Genomic DNA, 23,555 nt, shown 5'->3' on the forward strand with positions numbered 1-23,555 from the left:
GCTAAGTGTAAAAAACAGTAAATATTAAATGTTATTGTGCAGCACGCAAGACCGACAGGGCACAAAGTGCTTTGAGGTAGCAGCCAAGAAAGGTGTGGTTTGTGTCTGTGCACACCTGTGTGGATCAGCGCGCTTGTATTAAAAAAGTTTCTCCGTGTAGCGATCTGCTAGGGGGTGTGGGGAGTAATAGCCCCGTCCCCCAGAGCATGAAGCAGGTATGGAGGAGATCCAGGCCCCAGACTTCCAGAGGCCCCAGACTGGACCAAGAAGGACCATTGGAGGGTCAACCGTGCCACCCTCCTGGGAAGAGGTGAAAAGAGCCCCAGATGAGGGGTCACCCAGCAGCCGTGGTGCAGAAGCCACGGGGGCTGCAGTGATGTGCCCGCGGGCTCTGCCAATCCGACAGAGTGGCCCGAGCCCCAGGCTCAGAGGCCTGATGGCCCCCTAACTTTTGTTGTTATGTTCCAGCATTTTGTTGTTAAATACTTTATTTAGGACCTTTGAAGATAAACAAATAACATATTATTGATATATTTTTTTATTTTACTTTCCTTGTCTGTCTGCTCATTGATTTCAGAAACTATAACTTGTCCTGATCTGTTCTCTGTTGGGGGTCCATTCTGCTACGATGGGTCATTGAAGTGTAACCACCAGAAATAACTGAATTCTGTCTCAATAATTTGTGTTTGGTTCTTCTAAATGATCTCTCCTTATTGACCTGGATGTTGTTGTTTTATAATTTTGGATTTCCTAATAGCACTGATTGTAAATCCTGCTGTAACCAGATGTTTCTCTCTCTAAGGGTGAGTTTCTGTTTCTTTAGAGTTTAGGTCAGATCTTCATTCTAATCACTAAACTGTTGATGTGGCAACAGCTCTGTCTCTTTCTCTTTCCTTCATACCTGTTGAAGCAGGACTGGGCACTGCTGCCGTGTGTGACTGCACTGCCAGCCAAACACTGTGATTACTGATTTTTCTTCAGAAAGTGCAACGGCTCCTGGGACTGTAGAGGTTTTACCTCTGAAGCTGTGTTAATGTTTGGTTTCCTCAGTGCTGTGTTCACACTTGCAGTACAAAAAAGTGTTGCAACTCTTCCTGTTTGTGTTTGATGTGTCTGAAGATTAGCCTGAGGGTGCACTCTGACTTACTGTGTGGGTTTGAGGTTTTTCTTCAGAAACACATAGAATATAGAATATAACTCAAACTTATCTTTTAAATAATTTCTCTTTCTCTTTTCTTCCTGGTTTTAAGTTTTTCATGTGTTTAATTTTTTGTTTCTTGATCTGCAAACATACATGATGGAACAGGACCGGGCACTGCTGCAGTGTGAGACTGCACTGTGACCCAAACACTGTTATTACAGATTTTTCCTAGTAAAAGATTAGTTGAGCAACGACAATGCAAAGATCGTTAGTAATGATAGCATTTGATACTACTTAATGTCTCCTGTTGGCACCTGATGAGAATATTTCTTCTTCTAAATGTTCCGCATGTTGGAAATACTTGAAAGTTGATCCTTTAGCGAGGACATTTTCTTTGACTCCTTAAGCTGTGCACACTGTGCTGTATGACAGGCAGAGGGGACGGCTATCTGCCATGACTGATCAGGGGTCAGCGGAGGAAGACAGGACAAAGACACACTGTGGGAGAGAGCCAGACTAATAATAAGTAATGAATGAACACAGTAGTGATGTATAAACACAGAGTGAAAAAAGGTGAGTGAATAAGAAACAGTTCTTCTCCCAGCAGCCTAGACCTAACTCAGGGAGGATTCAGGGTCAGCTGATCCAGCCCAAAGTTTGAAGCCTAATCTTGAAAGTAGAGATAGTGTCTGTCTCCCGAATCCAAACTGGAAGCTGGTTCCACAGAAGAGGGGCCTGAAAACTGAAGGCTCTGCCTCCCATTCTACTTTTAAATACTCTAGGAACAACAAGTAGGCCTGCAGAGCGAGAGCAAAGTGCTCTGTTCTTGTTTGTACTTTTACATTACCTACTAGTTATTAGTTAAACTAATTTATTCTCTAAAGAATTTTTAAAAGTGAATACAGTTTAAAAAATAATCAATAATTAGTTTTAAAATATCAACAGGTCAAAATAAAATCACATCAATTTACTACAGAATAAATTGTTCCCCATACTGATGCTGTCAGCTTGGATTTCATCAATCTGCTGAGAAATTAACACAAAGAAATTCAATGTGGTTTAATCCTGAGAGGCTGAGCTCTGAGATGTTGTACACAGTTACTCTGTCATACACAAAATACCCGAGGACAGAAACTAAAGAGAAATGAAATACTCATCTGAGCAATCACATCATCAATTCAAATATACTATCTTAACATAGGAAAGCAAATGTTGATCCAACAGGTCATTAAAGTTTAGATTAAACTCTACTTTCCCTTTCATTCTAAAGTATGAGAGAAACTTTTTCAGCAGCTGCTGCAGTTTTTCTTGAATGACAAGGGAAAAAAAGGCAAAGATGGAGAAGTTTTTAGGATTAGCTTTAAACTTAATGTCATGTCTTCAGCAGTGTATCATCATTAGTGGAACTGCATCAACATCCCAGGTGCAGTTCTCAGCTCGTGAGTCGGGCCTCTGGCTGCCTGTGCTTCCGTGGGGCTCTTGGTCTTTGGCTGTGAGGGCTCCCTCCTGCTGGGGTGGGAACACACTTGTCACTGAGATGTCTGTTCAGCTCTTTGGTACTCTTGGGGTGCTGTTTATTTTTTTATGTTTGTGTCTTCTTCACCAGTTGGTGAGTCATTGTGCCCTCAGTGTTACAGTAAAACAGTGGTTCCCAAACAAATGCTTTTGTTTTGTGAAAAAGGGGAAAATGAGCGTTGTTACATAACCATAAAATTATATACTTATAGTTCACACTTCATATTGGACAGGGTTATTTTAACAAACAAAGGACATTTTGCCTGATAATTATTTTTATCCTCCTGTAACTTTATTGTATAAAGAACTAAAACCTACAAAGTTTCAGGACCAGTTAGTTGTTATGGACATTATGGACAATGCTGGGCATCCTCTGCACACGGCCATTAACAACCAGAGGAGTCTGTTCAGTGACAGGTTGCTTCTCCCCAAGACAAGAACTAACAGACTTAAAAACTCCTTTGTCCCACACGCCATCAAACTGTTTAACTCCTCTCTGGAGGGGAGAGGGAGGGGAGACAGGGGGACAAAGGAGGGGGGAACAACTAAGCTGTAGTGCCTCTTCACCTCACTGTACAATACCTTGTGCAATAATTTTTGTAAATAGTCAACAGTGCAATAGACCTCAATACTTGAAATGTGCAATTCACTTGTATTTTTATTTTTATTCCTATTTATTCTATTTATCCCCTTCGTATATTTTATTTATATTTGTCTCTGTATTTATATATGTGTGTTTATGTGTGTGTGTGTGTGTGTATATATATATAATATTCTGTAACTCTGTAACTTCTGTCGGTGCTGTGCTTTTTGGAAATCGAATTTCCCAGAGGAACCCACCCGAGGGATTAATAAAGTTTTACCTTATCTTATCTTATCTTATCTTATAAGAAGTGTTTGTGAACTAATCAAATCAAGCATGTGGGATAGCCTACTGTTTGTCCGTGATTTTGTGGGAGCCCCGTTAAAAAAGTGTGAATGTGTGTGTGGATGACTGGATGGCTCGATGGCTTTGGGGTCCTTGGGGACTAGTAAAGCACTATTCACAGACCTTCAAAGTAAAATAGGAAGTATAACACAGAGACGCGAGCTTGACATGGTGGAGACAGAACAACTAAGAAACACAGAGACATAACCATAAGGCAAATAACCAAAAATGATAAATAATACACAGAGGGAAATCCTGGAACACAAGAAACTAAACTAGAGGGAGTAACAAAAGCATGAGAACATAATTCACAATACAGAGTGACAGAAAACACAAGAAACTCAAAACATGCGAAGACACAGACCAAGAAACAGAACAGAGGGAGCACAGAGAAACATGAGGGGCAAGGGATCAAAACTAGAAACCATAGAATAAATCACACGAGTAAAAAATACAACAATCACAAAGAACTAAAAAACGCTGGGTCAGGAGACCCAGGATCCTGACAACGAGGCAGGTTTGCCCTTGCTGACAGGCAGTTAGTGGGGCACACACATCAAAACCTCCCAGCGACCCTGACAGAAGAGGATGGATGGAAAATTAAAATTTGAATTAAATCCAAAATGGAAGCCATGAGCATTTCTTTTTCTTTACTTTTCCTTTTTTTTAAATGTTTCCTCATTATTCCAGGAAACCAGTCATTTATTTCATTAATCCCGTCAGTCTTCTCTGTCTTTCACAAAGCCACCGGAAGTGCAGTTATGGTTTACTACTTTAAGAGAACAGAAACTCAAAGTGTTTTGGAGCGCGTCAGTGCGCTTGGAGGAGTGGCTCCGCGCTCCGTTTTATTAAAGAGATATAACGTTTGAGCCTCAGAGGGTTTCTGCAGACATGGAGCTTCTACCACTTCTGATTCCGAGCTTCTGTTTCCTGACTTTGTCCGGACTGACGTTTGGGGCAGAATCCGGTAAGAAACTCACTGATTTAGAGTGATCATGTGTGCAGGCGCTGTCACGTTTCACAGCAGCGGATGGAGCTTTAACGCTGCTCAGGCTGCTGCTTTAGTGGGTGGATGACTGCGGCATGTACACCTGTGACATCAGCTTTTAACGCAGCTGCATTTTAGTGTTGAAATAATGAGAGAGAGGGAGAGGATTAATGTACAGCATGTTCAACAATGAAACATTTTAAGGTGTTTTAAGGTGTAGGTGTGGCGTCTTTGTTAGTGCGCTGCTTCCTGCAATGACAACTGTTTTCTTTCCTGGAGACTGCGTGTCATTTGTTTATGGCTGAATATGACATTCATGCAGAAACAAATGTCCACTACTTCTACTAATACAGAGATTAGTGTAGAAGTAGTGTTTAATAAACATGGACAAATACAAGTGAAAAGCTGTGAGAGATCCAGCAGCAAAATGTGTCAAACTAACCGACTTGTTAGTTGTCAGACTTCTGCTGCACCGCGAACAGCAGTCGCGGTGCAGCAGACTTTACGTGATGTTTTTCACTCCACTCATAGAGGCTTTTTCTGGAAAGGTTTGTTGGCAGAGCGGAATGCAGAAACATTTTACTTGTACTATCTGATGTATATCCAAAAGTCTTCGAGGTTCTCGAACACCCCAGTGTCTATTTATTGCAATTCAAGTCGTTCAAGTCTAATAATTAGCTTGAAATGGTACAAAGGTAAATGGTAAACTGCCAGAGGTAAGAAAAAAGGTAAGAATCAGAATCAGAAACTTTATTGTCATTGTCACGAGAACAACGAAATGAAGAATGGTCCCCGATCATTGCATCATCCCTAGCAATATCAAAATATAAATAAAACAATAAAATTCAATAAATAAAATAGATTATAGGTTATCCAAAGAAGAATAATGTAGGCAATGTGAAGGGGAGCTACAGTAAATAAACATGATTTTCATTCAGAAAACATAAAGGAGGGATTACAGATGTTGTGACTGTTTTTCTGTCGACCTGAACTTGGAGTTTTAATGTTCATGTCTTATAAAATCAAACTTGGGTTTTTTTAAACTTTCTGAAACATGACAAAATTGTTTGAAAAGCTTTGCTTTAAGCCAGTTTTCTTCTTATACCTGACTTTCAGTGTATATTCATCACTCTGTGTGTGAGCTCACTGTTTAAGTCTTTTGTGTTTCAGTGACATCTGTGATTGTGAAAGAAGATGATGATGCCATTTTGCCCTGTTCCCTCAGCACCAATGAGAACATTGAGTCAATAGTGTTTGACTGGAAGAAGGAAGAAACAGTCCAGGTGTTCATGTATAATAAGGGTGACCATCACAATAATGGCCTCACAGATCAAAATGAGCAGTTCAAAAGTCGAGTCACACATTTTCCAGAAGAGCTGAAGCATGGCAATGCGTCCATAAGAATAAAAGAAACTAAGCGGGAGGACAAAGGAAACTACACCTGTTTTTTTCCAAAAAGCAGAAAAATATTCAAAGTTGAGCTTGTTGTTGGTGAGTGCTTTTAGAAATAGCCCGATTATTATTTTTATAATACTTTCTATATGCTCTGTGCTTTATTGATAATTTTAGGATTATCATAAATGCATTTTTACTTCAGGCCATCTAGGAAAAGTGAAGGATGGTTGGATGATGGGCAAATTATTGCTATGCCGCAGTCGCAGAGTGATAATCCCTTTGTATATTGCCTGCTACAGAAGAAATCGACAACCCAGTTCAGTGCATTTCTGCTGTGTTTGAGTAAAATCACAGTAATGTTGATGAGCAGAAATAAGTGGGGGTTTCCTCTGAACCCTCAGTGTGATAACTGAGTGAAGAGTTTTAAGACAGAGTTTTGGCACCGCGCCATCAGATCACATAACATCTCCAACAAAAAAGCGAACACAACAGGCAGAAGACATGATTTTTGTGTATTTTGCCATAATTGTATGCCACAGACGGGAAGGGAAAGCCAGCAGCTCTTCAATGTCAAAAGATTTTGTTCTGCAGCAGGCAGCAGACATTCATAAATCTGACCCTAAATGTTCCTTCTTTAAAATTCTAATCTTTGTAATTAAGGGATATTTTTCACAGGCTGTTCTTGTTTATGTGCCTTTTACATAACATCAGAGTTAGGACACATGATGCTGAATTAAGATACTCAGCTTTTAGTCCATCTCAAATTGCAGTTTCAACACAGCAGACATCCAGCGCCACATCACTAAGGACAGATTACTGTGAGGTCGTTCCCACTGTTAGCACACCTTTTTTTTTCTACTCTTTTTCTCTTCTCTTTTCCTAACTCCTTGTCAGGTCTCCCACCCACCTTTCCTGGAAAAAGAGGTTAGGAATAGCATTTATGGGGTACTTTTGGAACCCTGAGACCTTCCCATCTCCATGTTGGTCCCGCACCTGTTGACTTATCAAAAATCTGAGGTGTCCATCGACTTTTCACTAAAGAAAATAAAATTGGAGTGAATGCAGATATAATCACTGAATAAATATTCAGACGCATAGCTGTTCAATGTGTGACTCACTGTTTGATCATAAACCAATCACCACCATAAACCAGCCTTCAGTTTAAATGTATTAGGATTTTTTTTTTTAAATTTGTGACTGTGACTTCTTTTTTAGTTAATGATTTTAAAAATAAGTCTAATATGGCAGGTTTACACTTTGGAGTTTATTTTCCATCAGTTTTATCTGACTGGTGAGTTGATGGAAGCAGAGTCACAGTTAACACATGTGTCTGTTTTCTCTTTCAGAGCCAATATTAACTTGTTAGAGCCTCTCACAGTCATGTGTACTTATGCATGTCTGTAACTATCAGAATAAACTTGTAAATTATTTCCAAACCATAAATAGCTGATACCTGATTGTTTGACCACTGTTAACTAAAATCTGTGATATTTAATATAGTCTGTTAGTTTTACCCCTAGCTCCAACATAGATCATTTGTTTGAGGATTATACAGGTATTGACTGAAGCCTTGTTGTTTTTAGGTTTTTACTTCATATGTGTAATGACAGTTAATCAGTCATTATGAGGGCTAGGAGGCTGAAATTTACAGGATGTAATCTAAATTTCGTCTCAAATAGATGTGCCAGATTTCAATCTGATACAGAAAGTTGGCTCTAAGATATTACAGAGTTTAGTTCAAAGTGCAAAACAGAGCATCACTAAGAAATTAATTCAAAAATCCACAAAAATCTCTCCAAAGTTAAAAAATTATGAGGATTAATTTTGTTTTTTTACCTTTCGCATGTTTTTAAATGCTGGATTCAACTACAAAATGATCTCCTTAATAATTAAATAAAGATTTACACATTTGTTATAATTTATTCGGGTCTTTTTCGACAGATAAAATTGTTTTCTATTATTTATTTTCGTTCTATTGCAACAGCGAGGCCAAATACGTTAACTTCCATATATGGTCAGACAGGTGATTTTCCCGTCTTCAAAACGAGAGTAGTTTGAGTGCGTTGACCTTCTATTGGATGACAGTAGCTGTCAATCAAACACCCATCGGTGAATGTATAGATGTTTTTCTCTGATTGGCTGATTGAATTAAAGGTCTCGTGAGTGCGTCACGTTACGTCAGAGAAAGATCCTGGTTGGTTAATTTTGCTCGTGGACGCGTAGAGGTTTTAAAAATATCGAAGCTTATTGGTAAAATTATTCATCAATACTTAAAAATTGGTTTTAACGTCGTTATATTGAACGTTTTCGGTAGCGCCGACAAATCTTACTGACAGAATAATTTCAGTTTTGGGGAGTCATTTTTTAACTCCGAGTCGAACTTAAATGAGCTAAAGGTAATCTGGAGTTTTTTTCTTTCGAACGACCAAGTGTTTGTCTTTAAAAGCCTGTTTTTATCCCAGCTAACTTCTTTTGTAACGGTGGTGCGACCGGCCAGGAGTAAGTTGCTATCTGTTTACAGCCAGAAATTAAGACGTAACTATTTTAATATCGTAAATTAATCAGCAAAATCCATGAATATACTACAAATCGAAGACCTGAGCTTTCAAACAACATATAATATGACTATATCGATGCCTCCGGTCAACATGGAAATACACAGTATGTTTATGTATCAGTTTTTCCATGTAAATTTTGGGTCGCATAAAACCTCTGCGTTTTAAAAGGTTAAAGGACAGAACAATGGAAAACATCCCAGGTGAGTCCTTTTTTGACGATGTCACCGACATTTATGTCCAGTGTTATGTCTCAACATATTATTAATAGACAAAGACTTGTTCGAACAACTTTAATCTCACTGACACTGACATTTGTTCAAATGCAACTTTGAAAACCTAAGACATGTTGTTTTAGTAAAAAGTTGCTTTCTCCTAACAATCCTACCAAACAAGGTATAGTTGTTCAGTCTTTTTCTAATTGTGTTGCCAGGAACTTTAATATATAACTGCTAACTGAGGCCTGTAGAGTCTGAGATGGCGCTCTTGGGTTTTTTGCATTTTCTTTGAGGATTGCATGGTCAGACTTTCCTGGGAAGGTTGATGGTTGTCTTAACTACTTTTGTATCTGTATAAGAATGATGGATTTTGTATTATTATTGCTCCTGTCAGAATGTCACACCAATAATTGCTTCTTCTGATCATGCACTGAGCACCATTTTAGTGTATTAATTCATATTGTTACACTGTTAACTGTGTAGTATGTTTGTTGTCTATGATGTGTTCACAGGTGCAGCACCAAAGCCGTATGTCAAATTGCTTAAGGAAAAAGGTTTGCTGGAGTGTGAAGTTCCAGGTGCTTATCCTAAACCTACAGTAGAGTGGCAGGACAGTGATAACAAAACACTTTTTTCTAAGACGTTGCGAGACATAGAAGATAAAAATCGCTTTTACATCACCATCCAAACTAGTGTGACTAAGCCCGGCTGCTACCGCTGTGTAGCAACACAGATGGCCAAATGGCATCAGATTCCTTCAGAGACCTGTGTCCCTGATGGTGAGTGGAATTTTATTCATCACATAACTCTGCTTTATCTTTATTTTAATATTAATGGAATAATAGTTTATAAAATAAACATAATGTTGTGTTAAAATGGCTAGAAATCATCAATTTAGCTTATAATGTTATCAGTATAGTAAAGAGCTTGGAAGGAAAAGCGTATGACCTGCTTTAAGTCTCTTACAGGCGTCTCACCTCTCATCTGAGAAGCTACTTTAGTGCACCATGGTTTATTAACTTTACGGAATATAATGCTTTAGAACGATACAGTCCCAATCAAAAGTTTAAGACCACTTGAAAAATGGCTAGAAATCATATTTTGCATGGCTGGAGCTTAACAAGGTGAAGTTCCATTGTGTGCTAGGGAGGTGCTCCTTCAGACCGTAGAGGAACAACAACGCATGCTGGCTAAACTAACTGACTTAGAAGCTCTGTCTCGGAGGAACAACCTTCGTATATTTGGAATACCGGAGGGCCAGGAATCTGATAACCCGACAAAATATGTGGAGAAGCTCTTCAAAACTGAACTAGATTTGCAGGACCTGGAGTTGGGGATACAACGCTGCCATAGATCACTCGGTCAGAGGCCTCCCTTACATGCGCCTCCCAGATCCATGATTGTCTGCTTCCTCGAATATAGCATCAAAGAGCAAGTGTTGAAAAAAGCATGGATGAAGAAGGGTATACGCATAGACTGATGTCGGATTTATGTGGATCACAACTACCCGGCAGAAATCATCCAGAAACGAAAGGAATACGCCCCGCTGCGGAAAATGTTAAAGGAAAAGGATATCCGATTTCAGACACAGGCTCCAGCGAGGCTCCGGGTCTTCTACAAAAATGGTCCTGTTACTTACAAGAGCACGTTATCAGCAAAGCTAGATCTTCAGAAGAAAGGATTGCTGAAAAGAGGAGAAGATTGTGGATTGGGGGAATCCCCCAGCCGCCATCCAGCTCAAGGGATCAACGGGGCTCAAGCAAGGCTAGAGGACAACTCGTGGAAGGTCAGCGGATGGGACAAAGAAGAGCTGTGAATGTTAAATGGGCGCGGGAAAAACTCAAGAGATTTCATCCTTCATCTCATCTGAAAGACTAAACTAGTTGAGAGGCTTCTTGTGAGTAAACACTCCGTTTATGGTTGTTAAATAGAGTCAAGGAAAAACGTTATGAATAATTAAAGACAGGTGTTATTATTATTATTATAGTTCAACAAGTATATTAGGATAGTTATCCTGTTAATTTATCAGTAGACAGCTGTGGTTTGATAGAGTTTTAGCAAAGGACCACCGAACTGAGATGAGTGAAGCGCGCTGTCGCCAACCTATTGGGAGTTGTGATGGAACCGGAACGGACACCATACTCCCACGAGGGGCCCTCCGCACGGAGAATCCCCCTCGCTGATTTAGAAGTTAGTTTTTCACTTCTTATTTGGAAGTCATATTTAGTTTGTAAGTCCAATTGTTGTTTTAATGCTTTTCGAGGCACAGGTCATTTTTTTCAGGACTGATCACTCGGGGCGAGGAGAGTTTATCTCATAGATGTTATCTTGGGAGAAAACCATGTCATTCCAGGAATATAGAATAATATCATTGAATGTTAATGGTCTTCAAAACCCCATTAAGAGGAAAAAGATAGCAACTAAAATGAGAAGGGAAAGGCATGATATAGTGTTTTTGGCAGGAGACCCATTTAAACAATATGGAACATGAGCAGTTAAAACGCTTGGGGTTTAAACATGTATATTACTCATTATATAGACAAAAGTGTCCAAACGGGGGTTACAAAACTGATTGCTAATAAAATAAATTTTCAATTAATTCAACAAATAAGGGATAGAAAAGGACGATACGTTATGGTAGTGGGGCAAATTGATCATAAACTAGTGACTCTGTTAAATGTTTACAGGCTGCCAGGCAATGATCAAGAATTTATTAAGAAATTATTTAATCTGATCGCAGAACACACCAAGGGAACTCTTATCTGTGGGATTGGAATATACAACTACAGCCCCACTTAGATTCCAACAACAAAACTAAAAGGACGACTCGGGAGACAAAAACAGTTAAAAAGCTTCTTGTAGAAGGAAATATGATAGATGTTTGGAGGGAGCTACATCCCAAGGAAAGAGCCTATATGTTTTTCTCATACCCCCATAAAGTACACTCCAGGTTAGGTTATTTTTTTTTATGTTTAACACTGATAGACATAGAATTCTCAGATGTAAACTAGGAGTAAAAGATGTATCAGACCATGCAGGTGTTTACTTGTCTATACATTTGGAGACTGAAATAAAGCAGACTAGCTGGAAGCTGAATACGAGCTTGTTAAATGATACCAAGTGTATACAATTCGTAAGAAATTAGTATAAAAACTACTGTGAACTAAATGATAATCAAGAGGTGTCCCCAAGTGTTACATGGGATGCATCCAAAGTGGTAATGAGAGGAAAATTGATCATGTGGTCCTCGTACAAAAAGAAAGAGAAACAAATGCAAATTAATGAGTTACTACTTACATTAAAGAGTTTAGAGACTAAACACGCCACTGTTAAAGACTCTCAAACATTGGAAGAGATAAATTTAACAAAACGGAAATTAAATGATATATATACGATAGACAAGAAGAACTAAAAGCTAGATTTGTTAAGCAAAAGCATTATGATTACGGCCCTAGGGCAAAGAAACTATTGGCCTGGAGAATTAAAAAAACAGCAAGAAGAAAGAGAATTTACAGTATAAAAGATGAAGAGACTCAAAAAATGTGTTACACTGCTAAAGAAATACAAAACTCATTTGAAAACTATTATAAAAAATTATATTCAGAGACACAAGGGGCTGACCCTCTAAACATTCAGAAATTTTTGCATTCTCTGGATTTACCTAATATTGGACGGGAATAAAACAAAAGACTAATGCAACAAATTACTAAACAAGAACTGGATAACGCCATTGCAAAAACAAATAAGATGCTGGGTATGGACGGATTTACATCAGAATATTATAAAACCTTTAGAGAGTTATTATCACCGCTATTATTAGAATGTTTTATCTATGTGTTGGAGGGAGGGGAGTCACCAACATCTTGGAGACAGGCAATTATTTCAGTAATTCCAAAGGTGGGCAAGGACAAAAGGGAATGCAGTTCATGGAATTCTCTTCCTCAGAACTTAAGATCTGCTGATTCACTGATTACTTTTAAAAAACAGCTAAAAACACATCTTTTTAAAATTGCATTTTGTTAATTTTTGACTGTACTTCGTCTTTTTAATCTGTGTCTATACCTTGTAAAGCACTTTGTGATCTCTTATCTAGAAATGTGCTATATAAATAAAATTTTACTTTACTTACTTTTATCGACCAATTTCAATTCTGAATATGGATTATAGATTATTCACCTCAATAACAGCAGAAAGGCTTAAAAATACAATACCATAAATTATTGATGAAGATCAGACAGGATTTCTCAAAAACAGACAGATACACAACAGTATAAGACGTGCCTTACATTTAATGGATTATATGATTAAATCCCAAAGGGAATCAATTGCATTAAGCCTTGATGCAGAAAAGGCGTTTGACTCCGTCCGGTGGGATTATTTATTTTTGGTTATGGAGCGGTTTGGTTTCGGAGACCCTTTTATTCAACTGATTAAAAATTTATATTATTTACCTTCAGCAAGAATAAAAATAAATGGGAGCTTAACTGGAGTAGTGGACCTGCAGAGGGGGTGTCGGCAGGGATGTCCGCTCTGCCCAGCCTTGTTTGCTTTATTTATTGAACCGCTGGCGCAAGCTATTAGGGAGGATGAGCAAATTAAAGGCATTTATATGAATATAAAACAGGTTTATATGCAGATGATATTTTGCTGACCCTCACAGACCCAGAAAGAAGCTTACCTAAGTTATGGTCAAAGATGGAAATGTTTGGAGAACTTTCCAGATATAAAATAAACATTCAAAAAACACAGGTGATCACATACAATTATGTACCCACAACAAAGATCAAAACTATGTCTAAATTCAATTGGAATAATAAAATAATTAAATGTTTAGGTATTAAGATTCCCAAAACACTGACAGAAATCTATGAAATAAACTACTCACCAATTACAAGGGAATTGAAAGAAAACATTCAAAGGTGGAGCCTACTGCCACTTGATCTGTATAATAGGATTGACCTGATCAAAATGAATATACTTCCACCACTGCTTTTCCTTTTTCAATCTATACCGGTACACGTACCAGCCAAACAATTTGCGTTATGGAACAGAATGATTTCGGGATTTATATGGTAGGGCTGTAAACCCAGAGTTAGATATATAACATTGCAACTACCTAAGGAATGGGGTGGACTTTCCCTCCCAAACTTAGAAAGCTATTTTAAAGCAGCACAATTAAGATACTTAATTTATTGGTGTGATCCATCGTACAAAGCAAAATGGAAATATTTAGATGTGACACAATTAAAATTACCACTACAGACAATACTAGGAGATAAAAAAAATATATATATTTGGAACAGAAAAATAATTTAAACAAGTGGACTAAAATTTCTTTAAAGATATGGTTTGATGAATGCGAAAGTCTTAAATCAGGAGCTGGAATCAAACAACTCAGATGGGTCACATATGATAAGGAATTTATCCCTGCACAGATAGATAGACGTTATATACAACTTGGTTAACAAGGGGGATCGGACCATTTTGCTCATTGTTAGGAAAAGAAGGATCACAAAGTTTTGAAAGATTAAGAGACACCTATGGTTTGGAAAACCAAGATTTCTTTTCAGATATCTCCAAGTCAGGTCCTATTTCAATAGTAATATAAAAACTACAGAAGAACATAGTGAAGGCCTAGTCCCCGTTATAAAAGAAGCTTATAAACATCAGATTAAAAATAAATTGATTGCTAAACTTTATTGGAACCTACAATCACTTAAGGATCAATCAACCAATTATATTAAAATTAAATGGGAGACGGAGGCCAAAATCAACATATCAGAGGACAGTTGGTTAAATATATGTAGAACACAGATGGAAACTACTAGTTCGGGTTATTGGAGGGAATTCACGTGGAAAAATTTTATTAGTTTTTTTTTATTTTTTTTTATAACACCCAAAATAAAATGGAAACAAAAAGGTCAACTGACAGATGGATACTGCTGGAGAAACTGTGGGGAAAACATGGTAGATCATTTTCATATATTTTGGAAATGCCCAGTAATCCAACCATACTGGAGTGAATTGGTCGAATCAATTTACTTGGTGACTGGTCTCAAATTAAATTTGGATTTCTGTACTGTGTATTTGTGCAATATCCCATCAGCAGCCTCCTTAAGGGACAAATATTTGATAAAAATCCTGTTGGGAGCGGCAAAAAAGCGCTTACCAGGAGGCGGCTGGAGAAAGAGCCCCCAACAAAGAAAGATTGGATAGGAATAATGGAGGAACTATATAGAATGGAAAAACTTACTTTTTTTTTTTTTTTTTTTTTTTTAAAACCTCAAAATGGGCCAATTTCATAAAAACTGGAGGAAGTGGGAGAGATTTGTTGAAGGTGGTAATGTGGGATGATGGGTGGTGGGTTATATAACCAGAGCTTAACTAAGTATTTTCATGCAACTACTGGAAGAAGGAAGGCCTGCTAAGGACGTGGTCACCATTTTTTAGAAGGCAGCTCATAAAAGAGACTGGAAATACCCTTCTGAATATCAACATGGGACCTGTAAAGAGGTGGAGGGGTGCTCCCCCAGACCGGGCAGATCTGAGGGTTTCACTGTGCCATTATGTTGTTGTCAGTGCGTATTATGCTTGTTTGTTTGTTTTTTGGGGGCGGGGGGGTGTCTTTTTGCTGTTTTTTTTCATGTGGATGACTGTCATAATTACAAAACTTTCTATAAAAAAAAAAAAAAAAAAAGACGTTTTGTTTTTGAAGCCCTTCAGTCTCGGATGCCATCTGACGGTTTGGGCTGCAGTCAGCACCAGTAACGACCTTAATTTGGGTCGAGGATCTTCCAGTGTCTTTACGGACAGCCAGCTGGATGCTCCGGCTCAGTGCTGGTGAAATTTTGGGGGGTCTTCCACTTGACTTCTTTGTTCCAAAACCCTCAGGATCACACCACGTTCAAAAAGGGAAAGTTTTTTTGCCTTTGCCATCAGAAAGTCATGACAGTATGACTACTTCACAGACAATGACAATGAATCCAAATTTTTGCACAAATTTGGCCTTTTAAAGGCATGTGACCTAAACTTTTGATCAGCTGTAAAACAGCCTGTTTGAGTTTAAACATTGTTTTCAATAAATTGCATGCTCAAAAAAATGTTTTGTCTCACTCCTTCTTCTTTCTGTTGCATGTTGAAGTTCTCCTTGGAACGTTGTTAAGATCCAACCATGCAAAATAGGATTCTTTGATATTTTTTCAGATTTTTCAGATGTTTGATATTTTATCAGTAGTAGACAGCTGTCACGATTCTGATAAGAACAAGAGGAAGAGGATTACTAGAGTGAAAAATGCGCATGACAAGTTTTATGTTAACCACTAAATAGTTCTTTTATGAAAGAAAAGTAAGTATATGCTCATAGAGTGGAGGGTATAAAATATAAAAACAATTTATCAAAAATGACATTTTTGTCTTCTTTTGTCTGAGATTTAAAAGTTCATGTGTAACTTAAAACTATGCACACAGCAGCACAGATTCAAACAGCCTTCACACAAGACAAAGCTAAAACATCACCTTTACTGCTGAGAGCAGAACTAGAACCAGCCTGTGAGCTGTGGAGACGAGCAGGAGGAAACAGGAAGTTGGATCCATGCTGACATCACTGAGCTCGCTGTTTAAACCTGCTGTTTGTTCCTGACATGCAGTCACAGTCTGAGTTACACCAATGTTTTCTCTTCAGTTCCAGAACCAAACACTGGATTGATTGTAGCTGTTGCTGGTCTTGCTGGTGTTCTTGCTGTTGTAGTAGTTGGGATTCTTGTCTGGTGTTACTTCAAGAATAAAAAAAAGTAAGTTTAATGTATTTATGAACATTCTCATATTTTTGTGTGACCGTCATTTTTACAATCTTGCTTATTTCACTTTATTTTTGAATATATTAATGAAACAAACTGAAATGAACTAAAGCTTATTGTGAGGAAAGAGGAGGAACACACTGCAGAGGCTGATGAAGATGGTTAAACAGCAAACATCACGATTTATTCATAAAGACAGTTTAGTGTTTTGTCTGTAATCATAATAAAAGTGGGTGAATCTGCCCGCTGTAGTTATGTTGCCATATCAGCAAGTATAATTCAAACACACTCGTGTGTCATCGTGCACGCCACTACTCAAACACATAGCGCTACATTTCTGCTCAGTTATGACTTTTTAACACTGTTTGTTTTCCAATCTGCAGAAACAAACAAGAAGGAGTCGTCTGAACCCTCAGCCCAGGAACTGAAACCCAATGCTGATCAAAGTGTGTGAAGTACAGTGTGTGTGTTGCTTATGTGTTTGTTTTATGAGAACCAAATTAAGTTTTGGAGCACAGCAGCTTGGACATGTTGGATTATTCTTGATATTTTCAGCAGTTTAAAAGTTCAGAACAGCTTTTAATCCTGTGGTTTAGCACATTGTTAAAAGTCAGGATGGAGGGATGTAGTTTCTGCTGCATTTGTGCAAAAGAAATATTTCCTGTTCAGTCACCACAGTAATTTTTCTAATACTTTGATCATCATCACTTCACATATATCTGTGTAAAAAATAAAAGTATAAATGTTTATCTCAAAGTCCTCAGTACTTGATAAAAAATACTTTCAAATACCGTCTAACACCATCTTTTCAACACTGGGCATTTGGGATTTTTTTTTCTATTTGAATGAAAACAGATGCAGCACATCAATGTTTTTCTTTATTCCACACATGTATGAACTGTCATCCTGTCACCTGAAATATGTTTAAAATATTAAATTACTGTTGTATTTATTCCATGAGAGGTCTGAGGTCATTGTCCTGTGCTTTCCTCTTCTGCAGCAGTTTAATAGGACGGAGCAGAGAAATGGCTCCACCTGCTCTTGGTGCATAACATGTTACTAATAAAGAAAACTACTTTTAGCTGCTCCGTTTACACAGCAGGTAGCGCCGCATGTTTGATTTGCCAGCACAATTAATACTCTGGATGGATTTGTGTTTCCAGCTGCACTCATATTTCAGTAAATCTTTAAATAACATTTGAAAGGAAATTTGTCTGATAACAGCAGGTTTGTCAAACAACTGTCTCAAGTTAATTCTTTCCTTTAGAAGGCTCCAAACAAGGAAAATAAGTTTTCTTTGTTTTCTAACCCTAAACGTACATTAACTTAATGTAATTAACTATAACCCTGAGCTGTTCTGCTGTAAATAAATGTGAATATTTTGCAGTCTGAAAAGAAAGTGCCTTTTTAAATACGCTTTTGTATTTTATCTTTTTATTTTTGCTAAAGAAAACTGTCAGGATACACACACTGCAGAAAAAAAGTTGATGTTTGATATTGAAAATTATGTTCATGCTTTTAATTAATTATGTCCTCATACATTATCATTTTTCACACAGCTCAAGATTCTCGGAATAAAATATCAAAAATTAAACTATTGTGACTGTTTTCTGTGTGTGTTTTCAAACTTTTATGTAACCAACTTGGGAAGACTCGAGGAGAGGGGCAGGTTATACTTCTCTGAAAACATCTAAGATTTTACCAGAATGATGGGAAAAGTATGAAGGAGAGAAATGACTTATGATCTGAAGCACACCACATCATCGGGCGATCGTGGCTCAAGAGTTGGGAGTTCGCCTTGTAATCGGAAGGTTGCCGGTTCGAGCCCCGGCTCGGACAGTCTCGGTCGTTGTGTCCTTGGGCAAGACACTTCACCCGTTGCCTACTGGTGGTGGTCAGAGGGCCCGGTGGCGCCAGTGTCCGGCAGCCTCGCCTCTGTCAGTGCGCCCCAGGGTGGCTGTGGCTACAATGTAGCTGCCATCACCAGTGTGTGAATGTGTGTGTGAATGGGTGGATGACTGGTTGTGTGAAGCGCTTTGGGGTCCTTAGGGACGAGTAAAACGCTATATGAATACAAGCCATTTACCATTTATCTGTCAAAGTGGAGCCAGTATTATTGCAGGGCTTTGGAAAAACTGGGTCATTACTGTTTACTGATGATGTGACTGTGATCGATCCAGCAAGATGAATTCTAAGTTTTCTGATTTGATTCATTCTTCAGTCGCCAAGCTGGTCACCGTGGTTTTCAGTTGTACTAATATACAGCTTAAAAACTTAAAGGAACAGATCAGATCTAAATGGGACGAAACCACGCTAGATATCTACACTGATATGCAAATAATTCAAACAACTCCACTATCTAGCCTTTCTGTGTAGAGACTTGCAGTTAGTCAGGTTAGGTTAATTGGTGAGTCTAAATTGTCCATAGGTGTGGATGTGAGTGCAAATGGTTGTCTGTCTCTCGGTGTTAGAGAGACGACACAGACTGGTGACCTGCCTCTCGCCCTATGGCAGCTGTGATAGGCTCCAGTGACCCTGATAAGTAAAAAAGAATGGATGGATTTTGTCTTTTTAGAAGGAATATAAAATTCCAAAGTATTTGCAGTCGCCAAAGGCATCTGCTAAAGACATTATGACCAGATGGTGCAAACGAGGCAGATTCAAACAACAGGACACCTAACATGGAAATGGAGGACACAGCAAAATTAACTCAACATTACCACAAATAACAAAAATCAGCACACAAAAGAAATAAAACAAAAGCTCTAAAATAGTTCATAAAAACCAAACTAAATGTTTGGGAATATTTAATAAAAATTTGAACTGAAAAACACCAGGTCAAACCCCCGTGAAGATGTGGTTGATGTTTGGTGGTGGATGGGATGTAGCTCCTTCTGGTGCAGCTGCAGCACCACTTTGGGTCTGTGTTTGTCAGTTAGTGAACATCACTAACTAAATATCACACACACCTGCCTGGAGTTGTTGGTGTGGAGGCGGTCCTCAGTTTTATTTTGAAGCTGGACTTTGTGATGTTCTTTTTCAGGCTGAAATTTAAAGGGTCTGCACATAACTGACAAATACTCTACGTGTGGTGATCAGTGACTGTCTACAGTCTTAGTTTATTAGCACATTTTTGGCTAATATGAATGTTAAGACCTTCACCTCATTTCTGTGATCACTGGTTTCTGTATTGGGAGTGTAGGATGTGACCTGTTACCCTGTTAACACAGCACAGCAAATCCAGCATGGCCAAATTAACACGGTCAGATTTGATTTTAACACTGTTAAAGTGTCTATACGAGTCCACTCCAGAGAGTGTTAATTTAACTCTTTTTGGAGAGTTAGTACGTTAACTCTGATTTAGCGTTAAACACCAAATCTGTCTGGAATGTCGACTGTTCGGATCTTTTAGAAAGTCCTTGGGAAATAAACATTTATTAAAAAGAGCCGATGTTTTTCTGAAAAAAAAAAAACATTTATTTTGAACTATACACCACAATTGCTCACATGTTTATTTCTGTAACTGAAATAAACATGTGATTACAGTAACTTTCTGTAAATACAACAGCCTCCAAATCCTGTACTCCCCATGACATCACATTTAGCAAAATTAGTAATATTAACCCTGCTGATCTTTCATCTGCCATTTATGACCTTTCATTTATTCACAGCTCCTCATTTCCTGATAAATATGAATATTTGCTCCCTTTAAACACTGAACTGTCTAATTTTCCCACTCAGCACCATGGTTTACTCTAAACCTGCGCCATCTTAAAGCTAAAGAATGCCAACTGGACTTACCATACACAAACAAACGTATAATGATCATATCTTGTTTTATAAGGACTGCTTTGCTTCAGCCAAATCTGCATACTATTCTGGTTTAATTGGGTCTAGTGAAAGTAACTCCAGTTCTCTCTTTTCATCTTTTAGTAAAATTACAAAACCTCCAGAGTCTTTCCCCTCTCATAGGGACTCTGCTGACTTTTGAAACTCTCTCATATCTTTTTTCACTCATAAAATCGCTGATATCCACCAACAACTTAACTCTGTAGGAGCTTCTAACTATGAGTAGACTTTCTGCTTTCTAAGGAGCTTGCAAAGAAAGGCGTCTGGACTTCTCTGAGTTGCTTGAAGACGTTTCACCTCTCATCCGAGAAGCTTCTTCAGTTCTAAGGTCAAATGGTGGAGCGTCCCAGAGTCTGGCTTACTCGCTTTAATGCAGATTTTACTTGCCACTTGCTTAATTTATTAGAATCTATTTTATCTACTTTTTATTTATATCTTTTTCTCTTTGTAAGGGGACCTTGGGTTTTAGAAAGGCGCCCTCAAATAAAAAGTATTATTATTATTATTGTTGTTATTATTATTATTTCAAGGCATTTTCTAAAACATGTAACAATATGGAACAATGTGCATGCTCTCACTTTCATTACAATATTGTTTATCAAAGGGTCTGACACGGGTGAGCTGGTCATTGCAAATAACAGCATGCTCATTACTCTTTTCTTCAATACAGCATGTCCTCCATTCATCACTTTGTGGAACTTTAACGTACTTCTGCTCTCCTCATGTTCCACCTTCACAAGCATATCCCATAAAAATTAGTTGTGCAGTAATTAATTGCACAGATAATCTGATAAACAATTGCAGCACAGTAAAAAAACAAATAATACTTTTCGAGCCATAACTTGTGTAAAGTGTTTTTCCAAAAGACAATTCTAGATAAAAATCCACTGCCCATGTTTTAAGGCATGAGCATGTTTGTTACAATGGTGCTCTCTCAAACAACCGAAGAACACAGAAAATAGTTAATCCTGAAATAAATTTAAAACCTCAATCTTTTTCAGTTTGACTAAACCGTGTGCACAAAACTCTGAACGGATCCAAATGTTAACCTAGAACTTAGTCAGCACACCTGCTACTGCTGTTTGCTCAGTTTTTGTGGGAGGGTGGACTGACCAATCAGGAGTACCCGCTAGGCCAGAGGGTCGTTTTGGACAGTCAACTCAATCAACAACCAGTTTATGGGCCACACTGACTGCACACTTTGGTGTACCCCTCTCTCTCTTTGGCAAGGCAGACAGGATGAACCAGATTGGTCACATAAAAGAAGAAAGAAGGGGAGTTAGGAACTGAAAAGACATAAGTGCCAGTTAGTCAGGTCAGTGTAAAACAGGAGCTGAAACAGGAACCGCTTGTTATACATTGTTGGAGCTCAGGGTCAGTGTGATGCCTTGTATGAACAGAGTAGCCTGGGATGATGTCAAATTCCTGGCCTGAATTATTGAATCTGACCTCACTGAATGTGGCTGTACAAGGAAATTAAAACCAACGCAGATCACAATGTGAAAGACAATAATATGCAGTCTCAGAAAGGTCAAGACAGCATCACATGTGACACAACTGAGGCAGAGGACGTAAAACTAAATGTAATAACAGGAGACTGTCAGAATAAAACAGGAAGTGATAAAATAAAAGGAAAAAAGGAAATAGGAAACATGAGAGCGGGGGAGAACTGAAAGAAGGAAATTAATACGTGCAAACTGATCCAGAACAGAAAATACATGGAAAACTAACTGACCTTCAAAATGACAGGTTACTATAAATGACGAAACTTAACCTGCACCTGCAACTAAGAGTCAACAGAGAATATTTAGTAAACATTTAAAAAGTCCTAAACTAAAAAACACTGGACTATGACAGGTTAGGAACCGCTACATGTTCACATCATTTTTGAAATTACACAGTAATTCTTCATTTTCAGGCAGACTAAACAGTACACTGTAGTTAAATCATGTTACACTAACACTAGATCAGCAGGTTGCGTTCATAAAGTGCACAGGTAACTGCCAACTGGAGCCAACAGACCAAAATAATACTTAAAACTTGTTTGTGTTCAGATTTTCTCTCTTCTGTCAGGTGGAGAGGTGGGCAGATTCCTCATGTCTCCACCTAAGGGTTGAACTACCCTTCCTTAGCTTGCTTTCATCAAGCTGGAGCTCATAGCTCATCAATAGCTGAGTGCTTAAGGACCGCCTGTGTAAGTCAATGCCAGCCAGATCGTTTTCTCCGCCATGGTTGTTAATCTCTAGCTCTGTAATTCATGTCTTCTGTTTGCTTCCTCGTTCCCTGCTCACATAAACATATCGCTTTCCTGGAAACCCTCTCCACTCTTCTGTGGAAACCCAAACCTGAAGCACACCTTCAGCTGCCCATTCTCCACTCAACCTTGCATCATCTCCAGATTCCAGCCTGATTCCCTGTGTCTCCTGTCTCTCCTCACCTTAATGTAACTCCAAGTAAGGACACTCAAGTAAGACTCTTGAAGCACAACCTTTTATTATCAGCTCTCGCTAATAACATCTCTCCCTCTCTGTGATTCCTCTGATACATCCTACATAGAAGTTAGCACCTGTTCAATCCTGCTCCTCACATACAAGGTCTTAAATAATCAGGCCCCATCTGATCTTAATGACCTTGTAGTACCATATCACCCTATTAGAGCACTTCGCTCTCGCTCTGCAGGCCTACTTGTTGTTCCTAGAGTATTTAAAAGTAGAATGGGAGGGAGAGCCTTCAGTTTTCAGGCCCCTCTTCTGTGGAACCAGCTTCCAGTTTGGATTCAGGAGACAGACACTATCTCTACTTTCAAGATTAGGCTTCAAACTTTCCTTTTTGCTAAAGCATATAGTTAGGGCTGGACCAGGTGACCCTGAATCCTCCCTTAGTTATGCTGCAATAGACGTAGGCTGCCCGCGAATTCCCATGATGCATTGAGTTTTTCCTTTCCAGTCACCTTTCTCACTCACTATGTATTAACAGACCTCTCTGCATTGAATCATATCTGTTATTAATCTCTGTCTCTCTTCCACAGCATGTCTTTATCCTGTCTTCCTTCTCTCACCCCAACCGGTCGCAGCAGATGGCCGCCCCTCCCTGAGCCTGGTTCTGCCGGAGGTTTCTTCCTGTTAAAAGGGAGTTTTTCCTTCCCACTGTCGCCAAAGTTGCTCCTAGGG

This window comes from Haplochromis burtoni, unplaced genomic scaffold (genome assembly GCF_018398535.1).
Source record: "Haplochromis burtoni strain Fernald_Lab_line unplaced genomic scaffold, NCSU_Asbu1 Contig_595, whole genome shotgun sequence".
Taxonomy (NCBI): domain Eukaryota; kingdom Metazoa; phylum Chordata; class Actinopteri; order Cichliformes; family Cichlidae; genus Haplochromis; species Haplochromis burtoni.